Source organism: Pteropus medius, unplaced genomic scaffold (assembly GCF_902729225.1).
Source record: "Pteropus medius unplaced genomic scaffold, Ma_sr-lr_union100, whole genome shotgun sequence".
NCBI classification, from domain to species: domain Eukaryota; kingdom Metazoa; phylum Chordata; class Mammalia; order Chiroptera; family Pteropodidae; genus Pteropus; species Pteropus medius.
Genome location: NW_024340851.1, coordinates 2,282,753 through 2,293,566, shown reverse-complemented (window position 1 = coordinate 2,293,566; position 10,814 = coordinate 2,282,753). Strand labels below are relative to the sequence as shown.

The 10,814-nt window shown below is 31.2% G+C and overlaps 1 protein-coding gene across 1 annotated transcript in view; it reads right to left on the bottom strand.

Annotated features, from left to right (window-relative positions):
* The window catches only part of TENT5D (terminal nucleotidyltransferase 5D), a 91,022-nt gene that overhangs the window by 74,334 nt on the left and 5,874 nt on the right, over window positions 1-10,814 (bottom strand). Inside the window, exons 2-3 of the mRNA XM_039849591.1 lie at window positions 9,955-10,043; window positions 6,132-6,201 (exon numbers count right to left, since the gene is read on the bottom strand). The gene's annotated coding sequence lies outside the window, so the exon portion shown is untranslated. The remainder of the gene's footprint in view (window positions 1-6,131; window positions 6,202-9,954; window positions 10,044-10,814) is intronic.

The following is a 10,814-nucleotide window of genomic DNA, read 5'->3' as shown; positions in this document are numbered from 1 at the left end:
ATGAAACATGTGAAGGACCTATATAATAAAAACTATAAGACCTTATTAGAAGAAATCAAAGAAGTTACAAAGAAATGGAAAGACATCCGTGTTCTTGGGTGGAAGAATTAACATAGTTAAAATGACCATATTACCTAAAGCATTATACAGATTTAATGCAATCCCCATCAAAATACCATCAGCTTTTCTTAAAGAAATAGAAAAAAAAAATCATCAGATTTGTATGGAAGCACAAAACTCTGAATTGCCAAGGCCATCCTGAGTGAAAAGAATGAACTGGAGGCATCACTCTTCTCAACTTCAAATTATACTACAAAGCGACAGTAATCAAAACAGCATAGTAATGCCAGCAAAACCGACACACAGACCAGTGGAAAAGAATCAAGAGTCCAGAAGTAAACCCATATTTATATGGGTAAATAACTTTTTACAAAAAAGCCAAAAACATACAGTAGAGAAAGAAAAGCCTCTTCAATAAATGGTGCTCGAATAACTGGAAAGCCACTTGCAAAAGAATGAAACTAGACTGTTGTCTATCACCACACACCAAAATTCACTCAAACTGGATTAAGGACCTGAATATGACCTGAAACAATAAAATGCATAAAAGAAAACATAGGAGCTAAATTCAAGGACCTGAGACTTAAAGATTTTATGAATTTGACCTCAAAGGCAAGGAAATTAAAAGCTAAAATAAATGAATGAGACAACATCAAACTAAAAAGCTTCTGCTCAGCAAAAGAAATCGACAAGATAAAGAGATAACCATCCAAATGGAGAAATATATTTGCAAGCAATGCCTCCGATAAGGGCCTAGTATCCAAAATATACAAAGAACTCATACGACTCAATAACAACAGAAAAGGAAATGATCCAATCAAAAATAGGCAGAGGTCCTGAAGAGACACTTCTCCAGAGCACATACAAATGGCCAACAAATACTTGAAAAGATGCTCAACATCGTTAGCTATTAGGGAAATGCAAATCAAAACCACAATGAGATATCATCTCACACCTGTTAGAATAGCTATAATCAACAGGAGAAGTAATAACAAATGTTGGAGAGGATGCAGAGAAAAAGGAATCCTCATACACTGCTGTTGGGACTGCAAATTGGTACAGCCTCTATGGAAAACATTATGGAGGTTCCTTAAAAAACTAAAAATTGATCTACCATATGATCCAGCAATCCCTCTACTTGGTATTTACCCCAAAGACTTGAAAACCCATATCTGAAAAGATATTTGCACACCGATGTTCATAGCAGCATTATTCACAGTGGCCAGAACATGGAAGCAACTGAAGTGCCCTATGATAGATTATTGGCTAAAGATGCTGTGATATATATACAGATGTCAAATTATAATGTACATATGAATATTATATAATTGTATTAACCTATGTTACCCCATAAACTTAATTTAAAAATAAATAAATAAATAAATCAAAGTTTTCAAAGTTAAAAAAAATTTAAAAATCATAATTTACTGAAACCTATTTTCTAGTTCTGGTTTATACTGAATCCAAAATTATTTTTGTTGATACTCAAATTTTGCTTAAATCACATAGTCAGTCTGAACAGGAACAAATGCTACAAATTTCTAATTCAAACCATCAAAATATTCTCCTAATCTTCCCAAACAAAAATAGCATTTCTTTTGGTTCAAATGCCTAAATTAGGCTCTTCACTGTTCTATTAGACCTATGTGTTAGCTGATCCCCCACTTGATAACACAGCATTAGTTTAAAATTTATTCAAAGGAAAAAATAAAAAATAACACATTTGCAGTGCCAACAACCTAAATTTTATTTACAACTTGTAAATAGTCTCATTATGTCTTCCTATTGAGTTCTTTAGTAATAATAAAAATTTATTGTAGTATCATTGCTTTTGTGTTATATTAAGTACAAAGTGAAAAAAAAAATGATGACATAACTAGAGGCAGTAAAGTAAAGGCGCTAATGATTTGCATTTCCTTATGTGTAAACTAGTGTTATGATGCCATGGCATAAATGTTAACTGATGAAAAAGGGACAACTCTTCTGAAACCTGTAAAATTATTTTAATATTATATAGCTCTAATGTAATTTTTAAGGATCCTACTTAGGACAGAGTTAACTAGGAAAATGTTACTACGATATTAACCTTGATATGCTTATTTGATTTGCATTGTTTTCATTCAGTGAATATATGTGATGGAATATACAAGAAATATATTATTTATATAAAAAAAACCTAGAGTTTCATAGTCTCTCAGTTAGGATATAAAGTAGAATTACTGATTAAACCAACACAGGCATATCAATGGAGTGGAAAGAAATATTAATCATCACCTCTGTGTCTTTCTTGTCATTCTACCTATATAGGATTAATTTCCTTTTCCCCTTGGTCTGTCCTAATCTTTTAAGTCTAATGTCTTCCATGAAACCTTGAGTGTTCTAGTCAACAATGATCTCTTCTACAGTGAGCCAGTGCTGCAAAGTTAACACTCGATGTTCTATAATTGTTTAATATATGCTAGTTTCATTTCTACAACTGAGTTGTAACTTCCTTGGGGACAGGATTAATGTCATACATTTCATTTTCTTCTAGAGTTTTGGTAAAATAGAATGCACCCAAAACTGTGAACAATTTGATTAACTAGATTCAACAAAGGTATCTCCCAACTATTATGACATTAGTAGAAAGATACTAGAGGAAGACCCTTTCTCCAAAGAAAAATTTCCAAATAGTAATTAAAACCACAGGTCTGCTTCATGAAAAAGGGGAAATTATTGGTTGTAATAAATTTGGTATATTCTTTGTGAAGTTTGTGATCTCAATTTTCCTGATTACAAGTTTGAAGATAGTACTTTGTTTATTCCATTTTAGAAAGGGTCAGTATTTAAAAGTCCTAGTTCTACATTTCTATCACTAAAGGCTTCACATACAGTTAAAAAAAACAATATAATGTCATTAGCTTCCTGTAGCACTTAACTACATGGTATTTTGACACAGTCTTCTTTTTAGGTTTTCCTCAATGAAAATCATCTTTTGTGTTCGGGAGTACTCTAACAAGAAGTATTATATGATACTTAATAACAAAGAATATTATGTGATATTTAATAACTACAAAATTACAGTATCATCAGTCAACTAAGTTGCAATTATACCATTCATAAAAATATTAAAGTCATAAATTCAGAAACAACTTTGCTTGCACCAAAATTGATTAATTTTTATCATTATCAGCCCAAAGAAACCTAAAGTTCATAAGAAAGTGTTTTTCACTACTAATTCTGCTGGAATCTGATTCATGTTCAGTTACCACCTGATAGCAAAAGTATTTAATATGTTCAAATATAAGAAATATGCTATTTGTATTAAATAAGGAGTTCTCAACTTTGGGTATATTCACTTAAGGAGAAAGATAATTTTAACAGAAATTTTTGGCTGTTGCAAATAAACCAAGAGTTTCTCTTCTCTTTTCAGTCATTACTCTGTTCTAAACCTCTTACTCCTCAAACATTTGCGTATTTCTCTCAATAAGAGAAATGTAACTGAATAAAAGGAATAGCTCTAATTTAAAAAGTAATAATAAAACTGCATCAACATTAAGTGTTCTAAGTTTCAACTATATGCAAGGAAATCAGTTGGTTCCAGAAGTAAAAAAGTCATATAAGGAATAAAGCGACCTGGTCCTAAAAAAGCTTATAAATTAATTAAAGAGATAAGGCACACATATAAAAAGATAATAATTTATTAGTAATCTAAGTTGTTTACCAAGGTGATTACCACAGTGAATGTCCAACTCTGAATATGGTACCAAATTTCTAAATGGCATCTTTTCAGAAGTTGACAGGCTTCTAGCAAATATTAAGAAACATGTGGTGTTAGAATATTTATATACTCATGTACCTGGTGTGGCTCTTATTTGCACAATATTAGACTATTAACTAAATCTTCATCTTAATTGCATCCTACAAATTCCAGTAGACCCTTCTGAGTCTGAAGTAAAGAAATCTATGTTGAACTTGAGATTATTTAGTCAAGCATGACATTTAAACCATTCAAAAGTGCTGTACTGAGAATAAATATGGGAATTAGTACAAAAATAGAGAAAATCTAATAAGAAAGGAGAAAGAATCACTAATAAAAAATATCACTGATTTAAACAAAAGAAAGAGGAAATGTACCATTTGCAATGGCATGGATAGACCTAGAAGTTATTATGCTGAGTGAAATAAATCAGACAGAGAAAGATAAATATCGTATTTATTTCACTTATATGTGGAATCTAAGAAACAAAAAGAACTAATCAAAAACATACTCACAGATATAAAGGGCAATCTAGTGATGGCCAGAGGGGAGGGGGGTTGGGGTACTGGAAGAATGGGGTGAAGGGTTAAAGAAGTACAAATTAGTATTTGATAGATGGTCATGGGGATGGGGAGCACAGCATAGAGAATGCAGTTAGCATTAATGTAATAGCTAGGTAGAGAGCCAGAGGAGAGGAAGAGCAATTAAGGGGATCATTTTATAGACTATATAAATGTCTAACCAAAGTATTGTACACTTGAAACTAATAATAAAATTAAATTTAAAAAAGAGGAAATGTAAAACAACAATATAATGGAGAATATGCCTGTCAAATATATGTCCATAATCTGCCAAAATTGAACTGTTTATTAAAATCATATCTTATTTATTGTCAAAGGAAAATTTCAAGACAATCCTTTCTACCCTGCTTATAAATACACCTTAAATAATGGGTTATCTGAAGGCTGAAATAAAAAAAAAATGACAGGTTTAATTTATACCAACCTAATGTATGGTCTTTAACAAGTTATAAAACCAGACTGCTATCTGTCACCATATACCAAAATTAATTCAAAGTAGATCAAAGACTTAAATATAAGACATGAAATAATAAATTCCATACAAGAAAATATAGATATTAAACTCATGGACCTTGGTTTTTAGAGAGAATTTTATGAATTTGACTTCAAAGGCAAGAGAAGGCAAAAATAAATGAATGAGACTATATCAAACTAAAAAGCTTCTGCACAGTGAAGGAAATCATCAACAAGACAAAGAAGCTATCATCTGAATGGAAGAAGATATTCGTAAACAACACCTTTGGTAAGGGCCTAATATCAAATATATACAAAAAAAAAAACTCATACAATTTAACAATAAATATAACAAGCAATCCAGTTAAAAAATGGGCAGAAGACTTGAACTGACATTTCTTCCAAGAAAACATACAAATGGCCAACAGACATATGAAAAGGTGCCCAATTTTACTAGCTATTAGGGAACTGCAAATTAAAACCACAATGAGATACCACCTCACACGTTAGAATGGCAATCTTCAACAAGACAAATAATAACAAGTGTTGAAGAGGATGTGGAGAAAAAGGAACCCTCATAAACTGCAGGTGGGAATGTAAATTAGTACAGCCACTGTAGAAAACAGTATGGAGTTTCCTCAAAAAATTAAGAATAGAATTACCACATGACCTAGCAATCCCTCTTCTGGGTACCTACCCCAAAAATTTGAAAATATTTATCCATAAAGATATATACACTCAATGTTCATCGCAGCATTGTTCACAGTGTCCAAGACATGGAAACAACTGAAATGCCCTTTGATAGACTGGATAAAGAAGCTGTGGTACATATATATTACTCAGCTGTAACAAAAAATGAAATATTGCCATTTGTAACAACATGGATAGATCTTGAGATTATCATGCTAAGCGAAATAAGTTAGAAAAAGCTGAGAACCATATGATTTCACTTATATGTAGAGTATAAAACTGAAAGCAACAAATGAACAAGACAAACAAAAACTCATAGACACAGACAACAGTTTAGTGGTTACAGAAGGGAAAGGGGAGACGGGGAAGTAGATAAGGATAAAAAGAGTCAAATATATAGTGACAAAAGGAAAGTTAACTCTAGGTGGTGAACCTACAATGCAATACGCATATGCCATATCATTGAACTGTACACTTAAAACCTATTTGATTTTATTAACCAATGTTGCCCCAATAAATTTAATTTTAAAAGATTTTAAAAAAGTTATGTAACCCCTCTTTTCTTCTATAATTTATAAATTTGTATCTTTATGAACTTTATTTCTTACCTCCAGTTAGTGAAACTTCTGTTAAATAGACATGAAATACTGGATGATTTCTTTTTACAAAAAATGTAATCTGAAAAATAGAAATTAAAAAAATTATTAATTTTCGTGTAGTCTGGATCATCATCTAGCCCTGATTAAGCTTTGGCTTAGGATCTGACTTAATTAGAAATTGATCAGTTGAATTCAGTTACCATAGAAATTAACTTTTTTGTTTCCGGTAAACTGAAGTATACAAGGTCTGTAATAATTTGTGAGATAAAATTTTAAAACTTTTTTGGCCAAATATGTAATTTGAGACTTGTGATCAAAGTGGTCATATCAATGAAAAGTTCTATGAAAAGTCTAATAAATGCCATTTGAATAAGTTGCTGTCAAGAGTGCCCGTAGTTTGGTTTCTCATAGTTCTATTTTTTTTTCTATAAATTCTTATTTTTTCTTTACATTCTTGTCAGATTTCATCTTTTGATTGCCTCTTTTGTTCTAGTTCTATGGTAGATCAAGTGATATATAAGTCCTCACTTAACACTGTCAACAAGTTCTGCAACTTTAAGTGAAAGGACATATAGTGAAAACAATTTCCCCATAGGCTAATTGGTATAAATGAGAGTTAAGTTCCTATGGCATCTCATAAACTTGATAACAAAATGCCACTGAATCAAATGATGGTATTTGAGGATCTGCTGTGTATTTCCTTCTATATCTTCACACATCTTACCCAATACCCATTTTAGGAAAGAATTATATACATGGATATGTTAATTTTCAATATATCTCACCTACAACTAAGTAACAATTGTCTTTAAAATTCAGAATTTTTTAAAAGGTTCTGAAAGGATGAAAGCATATGACAAACCTAGACCAGAGCTATGCATATCAAACAGGCAATTAACATGGTATATTTACACTTTGTAGACTTTTGCCTGATACACTGATCTTATCCTGTGGATAGTCTTTCCTTCTGACTGAATAAGAGCATAATAAAAGCCATTCTGGATCAGACTCATAGTCCATCCAGTTTAGTATTCTGTTTCTGATAATGTTAGTTGTACAATGCTGAGCACACAGTAGGCAATCAATATTTCACTGAATTGTTCTTGAAATAAGCGGGCATTTCTGACTTCTAAGGTGCCAATCCCAAATAAAAGCCAGCTCTTTCATAAAATGCATGTAAATTCAACTCTTTTCTGAATCTACATTTTTAGTATATAAAACCTTTTAACACATAAAACATTACTTCTTTTATTTATCTTAAAATAGCTATTTCTACACTTTCAAACTCATTCTAAAAGGCTGGAGTTACCATGATACAAAAACTAGACAAAGACACTACAAAAAAAAGAATTACAGGCCAATAACCCTGATGAACATTGAGATGCCAAATTCTCAACACCATGATCAAGTCAGATTTACACCAGAAATGCAAGATACATCCACAAAATATGATTCACATCAACAAAACCAATAGATGCAAAAAAGCATTTTACACAATTCAACATCCATTTATGATTAAAAAAAAAAAACCCTCAACAAAGTGGGCATAGAATGAGCTTACCACAACTTTTTAAAGGCTATATATGACAAGCTGACAGCTAACACACTCAATGGTGAAAAGCTGAAAGTTTTTCCTCAAAGATTAGGAATAAGACAAGAATGCCCACTCTCACTACTATTATTCAAGATAGTATTGAAAGTTCCAGCTACAGCAATCAGACAAGAAATAAAAGGCATCCAAATTGGAAAGAAATAAGTGAAATTGTAACTATTTGCAGATTACATGATACTATATATAGAAAACCCTAGAGAATCCACCAAAAACTAATAGAATCAATAAAAGAATTCAGTAAAGTCACACGATACAAAATTAATATACAAAAATCTGTCATACTCCTATACACTAGTAATGAAGAATCAGAAGGAGAAATTATGAAAACAATTCCATTTACAATTGTATCAAAAAATACCTACAAATAAATTTAACCAAGGAGGTAAAAGACCTATACTCTGAAAACTATAAGACACTAAAGAAAGAAATTGGAAGAGGACAAAAATAAATGGAAGAATATACTGAGCTCCTGGATTGGAAAGAGTAATATTATTGAAATGACCATACTACCCAAAGCAATGTACAGATTCAATGCAATTCCAATCAAAATACCAATGACATTCTGCTCAGAACAAGAACAAATAATCCTAACATTTACATGGAACCACAAAAGATCCCAAATAGCCAAAGAAATCTTGAGAAAAAAAAGAATAAAATTAGTGGTATCACACTCTCTGGTTTTAAACTATACTACAAAGCTATAATAATTAAAACAGTATGGTACTGGCTTGAAGACAGACACATAGATCAATGAAATAGAATAGAGATCTCGAAATAAACCCTCACTTATATGGTCAACTAATCTATGACAAATGAGGAAAAATATACAATAAAGACAATCCTTTCAACAGTGATGTTGGGAAAATTGTACAGATATATGCAAAAATTAAATTTCTTTTGTATGTGGTATATATGTATGTGGTATATATGTATACATATGTATACATATGTATACATATGTATACATATATACCACATACAAAAGAAAACTCAAAATAGATTAAACACTTAAATGTAAAGCCTGAAATCACAAAACTCCTAGAAGAAAATATAAGTAATAAACTATTTGACATCAGTCTGAGTAATATGAGTAATATCTTTCTGGAAGGTCCCTGTGAGCACAGGAAACAAAAGCAAAAAATAATCAAATGGGACTTCATCAAACTAAAATGCTTCTGCACAACAAAGAAAACCATCAACAAAATGACAAGACAACCTACTGAATGGGAGAATACATTTGCCAATGATACATTCAATAAGCGATTTATATCCAAAATATATGACACTCATACAACTCAATAGCAAAAAAAAAAAGGAACAATCCAAAAAAAAATGAGCAGAGGACATGAAAAGACATTTCTCCAAAGAAGACATACAGACAGCCAACAGACATATGAAAAGATACTCAACATCACTAATTTTCAGAGAAATGCAAATCAAAACCACACTGATATACTTACCTCATACCAGTTATAATGGCTATTAGCAAAAAGTCAACAAATAACAAATGTTGGTGAGGATGTGGAGAAAAGGTAACCTTTGTGCTGTAGGTGGGACTGCAAATTGGTACAGTCACTATGGAAAACAGTAGTGGAGATTCTAAAAGCAAAAATCTAAAAGCAAATATACCATATGACCCAGCAACTCCACTTCTGGGATTTATCCAAAGAAAATGAAAACACTAAATCGAAAAGTTATATGCACCTCTATGTTCATTGCAGCATTATTTGCAATAGCTAAGATATGGAAGCAATCTATTAATTGATGAATGGATAAGAAGATACGGTACATTATATAATGGGATGTTACGCAGCAAAAAAAAAGGATGAAATCTTGTCATCTGCAACAACATGGATGGACCTAGAGGGCACTGTGCTAAGTGAAATAAGTCAGGCAGAGAAAGACAAATACTGTATGGTTTTACTTATATGTGGAATCTAAAAAACAAAACAAAGAAAACAAAAACAGACTCAGAGAAACATAGAGCAAAAGGATGGTTACCAGAAGGGCAGGAAGTTGTTGAAAAAGATGAAAGGGAATATAGTCAATGATATTGTGATAAATTTGCATGATGAGAGATTACTGGAATTAGTGAGGTGATCACATTGTAAGGTATAAAAATGTTAAATCATTTAATCGTATACCTGAAACTATTATAACTAATATATTGATTACCAACTATATTTAGATAAAAAATAAACAGAAAATAGTTACTTCTACCTTATATCCCAGTAATTCCACTTCCAGTATATGCCTTAGAGAACTCTTGCAAATGTGTACAGTAAGACAGTGAGCCACGACAGAACTGCCTGTAATTGAAAAAGAAAATGAAAGCCACCGAGAAATGTCTATCAAGAGGGAAATGAATAAATAAAATGTGCCATATTTATATGATGGATTATTACATATACAAATGTAGATACATCAACATGTGTATATCTCAATAACAATGTTGCATAAAAAGTATAGAACCTAGACATATACTAAGTGTAAATTTATGTAAATTTAAAAACACATACAAATATTGTGTATTATCCATAAATGCACATTAATGCATGGAAAAGAAAACATAGTACCTCATGAAAGTAGTCTCCAGGAAGGAGAGCAGAGAATAAGACTGAGTGTAGTCAAAGGAGACTTCAACTTCATCTATATTGTTTTATTTGTTTTACTTCAAGAAGAACTTGAAATAAATGTGATTAAATATTAACTGTTGTAAATTATTGGAGGAGATGGAAACATAGGTGTTTTATTCTTTATATTTTCTATATTTTAAACATTTCTCAAAATTAAAATTTCTTCTAAAACTATAGAAGATCATGTAATATTGAGAGAATATGCTATTAAACTTAATAAAAATAAAAAAATGAATATTTCTAACATTGAGTAAGCTAAGTCACAGGAAGATCACTTACTCTTACATGCTCAAGATCCTAGGAACGAATTCATATTTACTCATACACTCCACGATTTTTCACACTGATTCAATCAACATTTACCCTTTCGTTCTATACAGAAAAATATTAAACAGCGTATTCTGATCAAAGCTCTTCTGGCATTTGTTGTAAATGTCTTTCTTT